Source organism: Vicia villosa, linkage group LG6 (assembly GCF_029867415.1).
Source record: "Vicia villosa cultivar HV-30 ecotype Madison, WI linkage group LG6, Vvil1.0, whole genome shotgun sequence".
Lineage (NCBI taxonomy): Eukaryota > Viridiplantae > Streptophyta > Magnoliopsida > Fabales > Fabaceae > Vicia > Vicia villosa.
In genome coordinates, this window is record NC_081185.1 from 81,767,487 (window position 1) to 81,780,027 (window position 12,541).

Here is a 12,541-nt window from a genome sequence, read left to right on the forward strand (position 1 = left end):
GTGGAGGAACAACTATAAGGGACTTTATGATGGAAACTACAAAAGAAACTTATGACCAAACTTGGGAGAAAAATATGTGTGAGTTAAAGCAACTGGAGAAAAATGCTTGGGAAGGGCTTATGGGTGCACCCACTAAATTATGGTGTAAGCACGCCTTTAGTTTTTACCCATACTGTGATGTGTTGATGAGTAATATCTGTGAATTTTTCAATAGCACAATCTTGCAAGCTAGGGACAAACCTATAATTACAATGTATTAGTGAATTAGAATTTATCTAATGAATAGGGTAATTGTCAATTTAACCAAACTGGATAAATGGAAACTATAACACCCTTTTTCCTAACCCCAAATATATAATATAAAAAGGGCGTCACATGTTGTTTTTTACTGCAATGAAAATCCAAAACCAACATATAACATGCATCTGATCGTTTCATAACACAATTTGAAAACTTCATGTTACATTAATTATGCATATCGCACACGGAAAATGAATCTCAAACAATTTCAATGAATATATCACATACTATATCCATCTACCAAATCATATAGCATAGTCAACTTATACATGTCATATGAATCCAACAACTAGGCGACATAGCCATACAACTTTAAATATTCAAATTATCATATCAATATACAGAAAGATAACAATATCCAAATAACCAAAATATGAGTTTAAATAAACCTCCAAGTATTACATGATCAGAGCATTTGACTCACTACCTAATCAAACGATAAATCAAAAGCTCCTCGGCTAAATTCTCGGATAAGCTCATTACTCGTCTGAACCTGCACGATGTCACAATGAAAATCATTCAAACAGAATGGTGAGAATTCAAATCATTATAAATAAAAATAATAATGGAAAATGTAAAACACCACAAGAATATATTTCACGAATTCATCACTCTCCCCATAAACATGCATTCATATTCAATATATCAAGATTCACATGTTTAGCTTATTCAACAAAGTTCCATAATTCAAGTAATCATATCCAATTACCAAAATCCACAATTGTAACCCAATGATAAAATACAATCAAGTATACAATATCAAGTCACAACACCCAGATGTATGCATATCAACCAAAATCATATCCACACAATCATATCACATAATCACACACAACAACAGTTCACAACGACACGTGCGACTCAAGTGTGACTCTATGCGATATGCATGTGGATCCATCCGTTATCATTTATGGAAAGCCGATTGTCCATCTCTTGATCTAGATAACCACCTCAAAGCCCCATACTCGTTAAACTTTCAAACACCATACTCGTTAGGGTTGGGACAAGCAATTAATCTCCATGAGATTACTCGACATTGCCTCTTTCAAAGACTCATGCTAGTGTAAGTGTGTCACAACAAGACTTATGAAAATAAGAAGATTCTCAACCTCTTAAAATACATAATCACATCTTTTCCAACATTGCACAACTTTACACAATATGACTTCAATACCAAACAATGCATCACTTAACATACATCAATCAATCACATGCATTCAAGCCTAGCATAACATGCATTGCATTATCATTATTCAATTCACATCTCAATACATGTTTCAAATAATCATTCCCAACAGAACACATTCGAATAGCATATATTCATTCACACATATCATGGATATCATATCACATATCACATCCACTAATATTAGCCACAATTCATCAATCCATAATGCACACATACATAATTACATGTTATCCACACATTAACATCATAATTAATTCGTAAAGTGATAACCGATTCTATCCTATCATATAAATAATCACATTATCTTCCTAACGCTTCGAACGACGCATAAAACGGGGTTACATATCAAAAGTTATGAAATTTAGAAGTTTGGCAAAATAGTGGATTTTCACCCGGCAGAAGAAATGGCTCGCCCGGTGCTCCAAGTTAGTAGCTTGGTCACAAAAAAACCTCGCTCTCCCGCTGACTCGCTCGGCGGAAGAATTCCTCCGCCCGACCCTTTACACCAGAACAACAAAAATGCTGATGCAAATTCAGCATCCCAACACCAAACCAAATCCGATTTTTGACCAACCAAACTCATTTCAAACATCAATTCATCACATGTTATGGGTTTCTATTCATGTTTATAATTATGGGTCATCCATATACCACATTAAACATGGAAAAATCACAAAATCTCATTGATTTAACCTAAACCCTAACATTTTCCAGATCTATGAAATTGAGAGAATAAGAGATCATACACAGAGCATATATTTACACATAACATTACCCAAATATAGATATAATCACTTGGATTCACACCCTTACCTCAAGTTAATCTCCTTTTATCTTCAAGAATCTCACAAATCCTCTTCTCTTCTCTTATCTTCTTTCTCTATTCTTCTCTTACCAAAGTTAAGTTATGAAAATGACCTAACTCTCTTACTACACTTTCTCTCTAATTTGGGCCTAACTCAATTGTTACCCACCTTCTATTTCCACTAACTAGGTGTTGCACCCCAAAATTTGCCCTCTTCACTGTGCTATAAGTTATCAAATGACGTTTATTTCGTCTCTCAAAATCAAGAAAAAAATTAAAGAGTTCCCATTGTTTTGAGTTCATTAAGTCAAGAACATGTGAGGCGGATTGCAAAAGAAAGAGTCATTGCAAGATTATGAGCTTGAGGGGAGCATTGTGTTCAAGGCGCCTTTATACTTTCATTTTATTGGTGGCTTATCGTTCAAGGTTGAGTTAGATTGATGAATTGAATTGAATCGAATTAGGGCTCCATTGAATTTTGCAAGCGGATTGAAGTTTATTCACCAAAAATGTATCCATGCAAATGTTGATTCGATTATCATTCATTTAAAGTTGAGGTTTACGACCGTTTGACTTAAGATCAAGATTCAAGTTCAAGAGCTTTAATGTTCATTTACATATACAAAAATCCAATTTCTACATTTTCAAGTCCATACACTTCATTACAAAAATTATCCAAAATCCAAAACCAATTTCATACAAAATTGCAAAAATCCAAATATTACAAATAAAAGTTCTCAACAAGTGTCCATTACACTATTCAAAAGACCAAGTCCAAGCTCATTACAAAAAAAAAGACCATACAAAAAATTACAGAAAAAGTAACAAAATCCCTTCAAGAAACTTGTGGCATTGATAACGAAAGAAATCCCTGCACCACAAGGAAAAAACGGTTAATTCCATCTGTGACAATCCGCAAGACCGCAGCTTAGCACCTCACAAAGAATTCATAACCAAAGAAACCTTCTCCTGCAGTTTTACAATAAAACTGATCCGGTCAACCACAAAGCACCTGCATAAAAGAAGAATAACCGAACCAAGCTAAAATAAAAATGGAAAACCGGTTCAGCCAAGATGAGAAAGCAGATACTCATACCAGAAAATCGATAACGGAAGGGGGAAGGAAGCAAAAAACCAGTAACAAACTTCTCACAAGAAGGTAAAAAACTTCAGACTCTCTCTTCAACCCTTAACATCTTGACACAATCAATTCTCTCCTTCATCTTCAATTCTATCCGCAAACTCCGTGATCTCAATCAATCTTCAAACCTTCATCTTCTCCACACCTCAATTCAATCATCACCAGAAAAGAGCTAATAGAAAAGTGTAGCAGAATTCAGAGGAGGAGAGTAACAGAAAAATCAGCAAAAATCGTAACAATGAACTCACCTCTAACCACCTTCAACCTTCACTATGAACAGAGAACCTTGATTCATCTTCTTCACCCTTCATCGATTCAAAACCTCCAGCAACCATAATCTTCAAACTCTCTGAACCGAACCTCTTCATCATCACCATCAATCACAAAAATCCTGCAGAAAATCACAAGCAGAGATGAGTCTTCAATTGACCGAATGCTCAATGTCCAAGAACAATAATCATCAATAAACTCACGATCTCGATATACCAAAACATTACAAGTATTCTTCACTGTGGCAATCGCTCGTCATCATCATCGCTCCACGAGATTTTTGTCTTTCTCCACATCTTCAATACGCTGCAACAACAACCACGCATCAGAAATGCAAAGAATCGAAGGCAGAATGGAGCTTAAATCGAGAGATATCTGAGAGACAAGAGAGATGAGAGACGTCTGAGATATGCGTGTCAGCCACGGCGTTTTGAACATCTGATCGGAGAGGAAAGATACGCCTATCGCTATCGTTTACGTGAAGAAGGAGATCACGCCGGAAGGAGGCTTGAATCGATGTTTGCGGCCGTGAGAGAAGAGAGGACGTCGTACCCTAGCGGTGCTCAAAGAGATGTTGCTCGGAAATGATAGAACTCCGGCCTCCGTCGCTGCGAGTTCATCTGAGAGGGGGATATATGCGTCGTCGTCATGCTCATAGTGGAGAGAGTAAAGGATGATCGGAGAAGAAGATGAGCCGCCGCCGCCGTCGCCGTCCGAGAGGTTGAGGGAGAAAGAATGAGCTGAGTTCAATTCACGTAAACCTAAATTCCTTTTCATTTTTTAATCATGTGTTTAGGTGTGTTTAATTGTTATTAATTGGATTAATTTGATTAATGAAGTTTAATTGTTGATTAATTGAATTGAATCAAAAATCTGTTTGAGTTAACAAAATCTGTGAATATTGATTCTTCAACCTTGGGCCTCACGAATTATTACTACTCGCATACCCCCACCAGGCGCATCACGCTTCCTTTGTTTTTGTGCTGAAGGAAAATTGTACAAAAAAAAACTGTTTGGGCTCAATCCCTGGGCCAGCGCCCTCTTTGCTACTTACACCCCTAGTTTCACTGGAAACCCCCTGTATCCATTTTTCTTTTCAAGTTAGAATTAACATTTTACTTAGATTTTTTTCCTATCTTGTTAGCATGATAAAATAATCAAAAACATGTACTATTTTCCGTGTTAGATTTAATATTTTGTACATAGTTTTGTTCTATTATTTTAGATAAAAATGCCATGAAAAAATAATATTCTTGTTAGATTTTATTCTTAGAATTTAATTAGAATTTTACCTCTATTTTGTTTCATAATCCGATTAAGCGAATTTGTTCGCACTTCCTTGTTATTCTAATACGTGTGCTAGCTTGTGCAATGTACTTTGAGAGAGTTTGATTGGGATTCCATTACGTTGTGTTCCACTTTATTTGTGGGACACGAACTTATTCCCGATGCGATTCACCTGATCTCTCATTCATTGAGATGTATATTCCTGTATCATCTGGATTGTGTTTCTCTTGCAGGTTGCTTATGTGGTTGTGTATGATACGCACCACCTGTCGCTCGTGATTTATTTTCATGACGATGCTTCCCGGCTTTGCTGGATGTTAGATTACGTGAAGTTTCTTAGTTCTGCTTGCATTGCTAGCTCACTGCGGATTTGCTATCCGTTCGGTATTGTCTCCTTGTCTCTTTTACTCTTCTACGCACCATATCTTGCCATGAGAAGTAGGGTAGGCATGCAGCATCATATTTGCCATGAGAAGTAGGACCTAGACATTCATCTGGCCAAGCCCTCGAAAGAGGCTCTGTTTTTGTTGGTGTGTTTACGTTTGTGCTTTGCGGCAGGGAGTCACGGTGTAATAAGTCCTATATGACACTCCGTTAAGTCCTCATGGAAGGCATGCGGAAAGGGTTAGCAATCAACCCCCGCCCAGTCTCATCGAGTCCGTTCAGTACGCGCATGCTAGGCGTGGTTCGCTTCTGAACTCGCACAAGATCTTGTAATCGAATATGTCAGGAAAAGGGTTCATGCAATCGGACCCCCGCATTTCCTATAGCTCGCGTCGCTCGACGTTGATGCTCGGTGTACGCACGCACCGTTTTCCTTTCAGATCCGTGACGGCTTAGTTGCTGAGAGGGACCCGCTCCTCTTGTCTATGGCCCGATCATTTTCGCGAGGTCTAATGCTTGGTTGACTCGTGTGATTCGCTCCCCTTGGCTATGGCGGGACCGCTTTTCTACTACTCGGCCAATGCCAGTAGTTTGTTTGCTTTACGAGCGGAGCTCGTTTGTGTGCCATTGTTATGCATTTGTTTGATCACTACTTCGGTAGTTTGCTTGATTATCGAGCGGAGCTCGATCGTAGGCCATATCTTTGTGATGCTTGTTCACTATCTTTGTATCTGCTATGCCTGTTAGTATGATATCTTTGTGACGCTTGTTCACTATCTTCTTATTTGTGATGCTTGTTCGCATTTTTATTCGTGATACTTGTTCACACACTCACATTCGTGTATGCCTGTTACATGTCTGTTTTTTGTTTGCGATGCCTATTCGCCTGTTCTTATCTGTGATGCCTGTTCACGTGTTATGCCTGCTAGGATCTTTTTGATGCTCCTTGTTTGCATGCTCCCTTATGGTGCTCGGTTCCGTTTCTCTAGGAGACGAGAATCGAGATAGAAATAGAAACTTTTGGGCCGAACTACGGCGCTCTGATTTCTCCATTGCACGTTGGAGGTACGTAGGCACAGGGTACGAACACCCTAGCGAGCGAACTTTTCTTTTTTTGTTGTTTTGTTGGATTTTTTTCCTTTATCTTGTTTGCTTACTATTTGCATGTTTCTTGTTATCTTGTATATCCTTTCATTGCATGTTTCCCATAGCACATTGCATGATACACACACACACACACCCTTAGATTAGAAATTAGAAAAAGTGGATACTGTGGAGTACCACAGGCGTGAGGGGTGCTAGTACCTTCCCCTTGCGCAACCGATTCCCTTACCTGTTTTCTGAGACCTATGCTTTTTTATTTGGTTTTCTTCGATATTTTCCATTCCTTAGCATAGGATAAATATATGTTCGATGGCGACTTCATTGTTTTGTTTCGATGAGTTTTCCAGTTGCTTCACTAGGCCCATTAACATATTACCTCATATTATTACTAATAGTCCAATTAATATACTTTAGCACAAAACTCCAATTAAATGAATATCACACCAATTAATTAAATAAAATAAATAATTAATAAGAATACCAAATAAGCTAATTAATAAAATAGCTAATAAAATTGGGTCGTCACAGAAACACAATGTCATTCATATGCCTAGGAAAAGATTAGACAATGATGTCCTATTGAGTAGTTAGTGGTTCCTACATGGAGTATTGACATGATATGACAGGTAAACCACACATATGATAATCATCAGTTCATTTTGATCTTGACAAAAAAAACACACTTGTTGTTTATGGAAACTTGTAGGCATTCAATGTAGACATGCCATAACTCCCATGAGTTATGAGAAATTTGATCTAATTTTTTTATGGATAAGTGTTATAGTAGGGAAGCATATAAGCTATGTTACTCATCTAATGTAAGTCCTACTATTGGAATGGATATTTGGCCTAAAGATGATGTTGATGACATACTACCACCATCTTTTTAGAAGGTCCAGAAAAAACTAGGAAGTTTAGACTTAGAGAGCATGATGAGGCTGTTTGTAGAATGAGGAAGCATGGTATTAGTTACAAGTGCACCAAGTGTAACAATTATAGGCATAACTCAAGAAAATGTTAAAGGAAAGAGAAAAACCCTAGTGAATTGAAGAGAAATGTGACATATATGTTGTTATGATTATCTGGTTTGTTTGAATTACTTAATATTCTTATTAATTAATAAATTTTACTTTTTTATGTTTTGTGTCGTAGAGGAAAATACCAAGAACTAAATCTAGCAATGGTGCAAAGACTTCAGCTGAGAAAGTGAAGAATGCATGTGTTAAGAATGCTACAAGTACTCAAGAAGTTGAAAATGTGACATATGACTAGTATGAACCTAAAATTGATTCATCCATTAAAGCAATGAGGACCTCTTTTGAGTATTTAGTTGTGCATAACAAATCTCCAAGATGAAGAAATAAATAATTGACACAAATAAGAAATACCAACAACCTAAGAGGAAATAAATAATTGTGCATAACAATTCCAGGAACAAGAATCTCAAATTGTTAATCCATCACCTATAATTGAATATTTAGTTGTGCATAACAAATCTCCAAGATGAAGAAATAAATAATTGACACAAATAAGAAATACCAACAACCTAAGAGGAAAAGTGACAGGTTAAAGACTATATGGAGGTCCAAGATTAATTTTGGCCTAGGATTTAGTGAATCTACATCATTGAAAATTGATAATACAAAAAATGGCGGTCCTACCCCAAAAGACCTAAATTAGAGACATGTCACTACTACAAAATATATCTTTGATAACATGTTATTACCTTGGCTATTCATTCAACCAAAGTAATAGGTGATATTAACGCACTTGTATTTTTTATTTTATTAAAATACTTTTCATTATGGCCCTTAATAACATTCATGGTGAAAAGTAGGAAGGCGTCACTTTTAACCACGGTTGGAATTTCAAATGTGGTGAAAAGTCGCGTCTGGTCATGGGTTCAAATCTCAGTACCAACATTTTTAGTTTTTATATTTATTTTTAAGCCATTTTTCACAATAGTTGGAATTCCAACCGTGAAGAAAAGTGGCGTCTGGTCATGGGTTCGAATCCCAGCACCAACATTTTTTATTTTTCTTTATTTTTAATCCACTTTTCATCACAGTTGGAATTCAAACTATGGTGCAAATTCTGCCTTAATTTTTTTAAGGGTTAAATATATTAAGCCACCAGCCATTATAGCGAGTTTTGGTTTACGCCCCCTAAAGTTTTTTTTTTATTAAATACCCCTTATAAAATCCAAAACCTGGATTTACCAAACCCTTTTACCACATTTGCTGGCTGGGCTTTAACTTGCTCGATGATGTGGCAAAAGGGTTGTATAAATAATTAATTGAATTATATTTAACCACTAATACCTCCAGTTTCCACCACCACCACCTCCACCGCGAGAATAACCACCTCCACCGCCACTTTCCCATATCCACGATCCCTGCTTCCACCATAACCAACACCACCATATCCTCCTCCTCCCCCATAATACATGCAATGTATACTGACACTTTGTTTGTTATCATAGCATTAGAAAGGAAAGAAAAAAAATAGGAAGAAAAAGAGATTATGTTGGAAGGAATCATTACTTTCTTACATGAAAAATTGTTTGTTATAATCATTATGTTGGTATGGTGTTTAGCATCTATTGCATGTATTGACAGTAGTATACTTTGGCCAGCCCAAACTTGATCATCTAAAACTGCATAGGTGACAGAGTGGTGAGAGTTGCTTTGCTGTTACCTTTTTTAACGGTCTGCATAAGAATATACAATTTTCATTTACATATCCGTTAAACTAGCAAGTACTGCTTGGGTAGTTTACAAAACATGAAAAATCAAGTTAAAAAGACATTTTTTAAAAATAGACGGAATTAATAAATATAAAATTACAGCTATTATAAACATTTGATATTTTTGACTCCTGATTACCTTATTTGCCAGGTTTGAGAGGGAAAGGACCTGCCCATTGTGCAGGGCTTTGGTAAAACCTGCAGACCTCGGGTCATTTGGTGATGGCTCTACTAGTTTGTTTTTCCAGTTATTCTAAACTCATAACACAATCTAGGATGTTTTTTCTGCTCTGAAGCTTTATTCTAAAGCAGCAGTCCTGATCAAGATACATCAACACATGTAAAATTCACTGGAGGCATTTTGGAGACACACTGGGAAAAGATGAATGCAGCTAAATAGGATTTAACTTGTCACCTATGATTCATATAATGTACTTGTAAGAGGCTAAGTGTATTATATGACCCTGTACCTAGGAAGTTTATCGAATATATAATTAAATGCAAGTATTCATCTACAAAAGGAATGAAGGTCTCTTTCTCCAAACTTCTGTCATATATTATGAATCAAATTAGCAAATTTAAAAGTGGTTTGCGAGACTGACGTGTTTGCGAAACTGGCGGGTTATAGAAATCTCACGTTTCAGTAAATATAATAAATTTGTGATACCATTTTGATTTGTGGGAATCTCGTGGAGTTGGAGTGTCTAGATGTTCTTGATGCTTAGATTCCTCATTAAAACACAATCAAGTCACACATGAACAATTTCTCAACCTTCAACTTGGATCAAAATGGTCATTAGAAGTCATTAGAGGAGGAGGATGATATGGTGGTGTTGGTTACGGTGGAAGCAAGGATCATGGATATGGAGGAAGTAGCGGTGGAGGTGGTTATTCTTGCGGTGGAGGTGGTGGTGGTGGAAACTGGAGGTATTGGTGGTTAAATATAATTCAATTAATTATTTATACAACCCTTTTGCCACATCATCCAGCAAGTCAAAGCCCAGTCAGCAAATGTGGTAAAAGGGTTTGGTAAATCCAGGTTTTGGATTTTATAAGGGGCATTTAATAAAAAAAACTTCAGGGGGCGTAAACCAAAACTCGCTATAATGGCAGGGGGCTTAATATATTTAACCCTTTTTTAAAGATATATAACGTGCTTAGTTCATTCACTTTTTCTCTAGGCGTACTAAGACAAACTTCAACTTTTGCCTCTAAACTTCTTTCATTTAAGAAACAATATTCCACTAAACCAAATTTGGAAACATAATTTCTTACATGAACGAAACTCAAAAATATTTCTTTCATTAACGAGTTTCGGAACTCCATCATATCTTCTCCAAATTGAACGAGGCATGGAAAATATGGATTCAACTTAGCAATGTTAGTTGTTTTTTTTGTGTCATGTAAAATATTCATGTTTAACGATTCTATTTATTTATTTATTTTGTTGTTGTCATTATTCTTGTTGTTTTTGTTGTTGTTGTTGTTGTTGTTGTTGTCGCGGTTGTTGTTATTGTTCTTGTTGTCGTTGTTATTATTGTTGTTGTTGTTGTCAAGTTGTTGTTATTCTTGTTGTTGATGTTGTTTTTGTTTTGGTTGTTGTTCTTTTTGATGCTATTGTTGTTGTTGTTGTTGTTGTTGTTGTTTCTGTTGTTGTTGTTGTTGTTATGTTTAAAAATATTTAAAATTATATATCGTAGTGAAATTTATCAATGTATTCAGGAAAAACATGTGGAAAAAATGAAAAATCAGGCTCACCTTTCACCATTGTTGTTTATTACAACCATGGTAATATGTAGCATACTTTCTATTTTATTACCATGACCAATAGACCATAGTTGTAAATAGCCTACTTACAACGACATGATACCTTACCACGATTACTCAATTGTGATTATAGGGCTTTCACAATCGTGATTATAAGTGTTTTCTGTAATAATGTGTATTTGCAAAATGAAATCATAGGATGCGATTTTAAGGAAATTGTCACAGTGATCTGTCATGGACTTTTGTATTCCACTTTTGAAACTTTTTGTAATATTTATAATGCACAATGTTATGTTTTTGGGTTAAAGATTGTAATGCATAATTTTCTCAGGTTAATAAACAAAGTGTGCTTAGTTTAAAAGTAATTGTAATGTAATGTTTGCATAATGTGTGCTTATTTTGGAACTACTTGTAAAGCAAAATGATTGCATGTAATAGTTTATTTATGGTTTCTCATAACTCTGATTTATTTCTTCGTTACTTTGGTTTATTTTGGAACTAATTGTAATGCAAAATGACCGTTATATAACAAAAACTATGTACAAGCATCAAAATATGGTTTGCATAAGCTATGTAACAAAAATAGAAAATTTTGGTTTACAAAAGTAGTAACAGAAGCTATGTATAAAACATCAAGAACTTTCATTCATTTCATTGATAAAAATTGATTAAAAGTCATATTTTTGGTCATATTAGTGGTAACACACCATATTACATGTATCATTACTATAAAAAATACCCAAGATGCAACAAATTGGTAAATAATTTCATTAATCTTTTCCATATCATTTAAAGCCTTCTACTGTATTTTCTCAATCTTCTTGTTGCTTATGGCCTTCCCAAATTCTTGGCCAAATTCTACTCCATATTTCTTCAAATTCCTTTTCAACTTTTCACAATCTTAACACCTAGTGTCAGACCATGATTCAACTTGTTTTCCAAAAATCAATTTATCATCCTAGTGAAAATTTTGGCAATCATCATTGTTTTAAAAAATAATACAAGGGTGAAGAGATTAGAAAGGGGACAAAATTAGAACATGGAAAAAATAAAAATGGAAAAGAAAACGATAAATAAATTTTAAAAAAAAACCCAGAACTTGCACCTTCATTATCTTCTTCCTGGATTTGCGTTGGATTTTGAAACACGGATCTCATGGGTAACTCGTGTCCACAAGATGGAGCTTTTCTCCCACTGGAATTGCAGACATCTGAGATGAAGCTTCTAACCATTTTGAGGGGAGTCTTGTAGATGATTTGTAGTAGGATATGACAACTATGCATGGATTATGTTAAAAGCCCTAATTTTTGAAGCTCACCAATGGAGGTTGAATGATGAAATAAGAACATAACATTTGAAGACAAATTGTCATGTGACTGCAAATCTTTTGGAATGTGAAAATTTAAACATTTTTTATTAAAATAACATAAATATTACTTTATCTCATTTCTTAAGTTATTTCAGGTAATAATATATTATATAGCAGCTACCTAGATAAAAATTTAAATGAAAATTAAAAGAAAAACTAGTGTGTCTCTGCCACATCAA

At 35.4% G+C, this 12,541-nt stretch overlaps 1 long non-coding RNA gene across 1 annotated transcript; it reads right to left on the minus strand.

The window, feature by feature from the left end:
* Nucleotides 1-2,985: 2,985 nt before the first annotated feature.
* LOC131611754 (uncharacterized) lies at nucleotides 2,986-4,441 on the minus strand. Its single transcript, XR_009287115.1, has 4 exons — nucleotides 4,106-4,441; nucleotides 3,922-4,011; nucleotides 3,684-3,826; nucleotides 2,986-3,607 (listed from the first exon to the last, which is right to left on the minus strand). It is a non-coding gene; the product is annotated as an uncharacterized LOC131611754 (long non-coding RNA).
* Nucleotides 4,442-12,541: the final 8,100 nt, after the last annotated feature.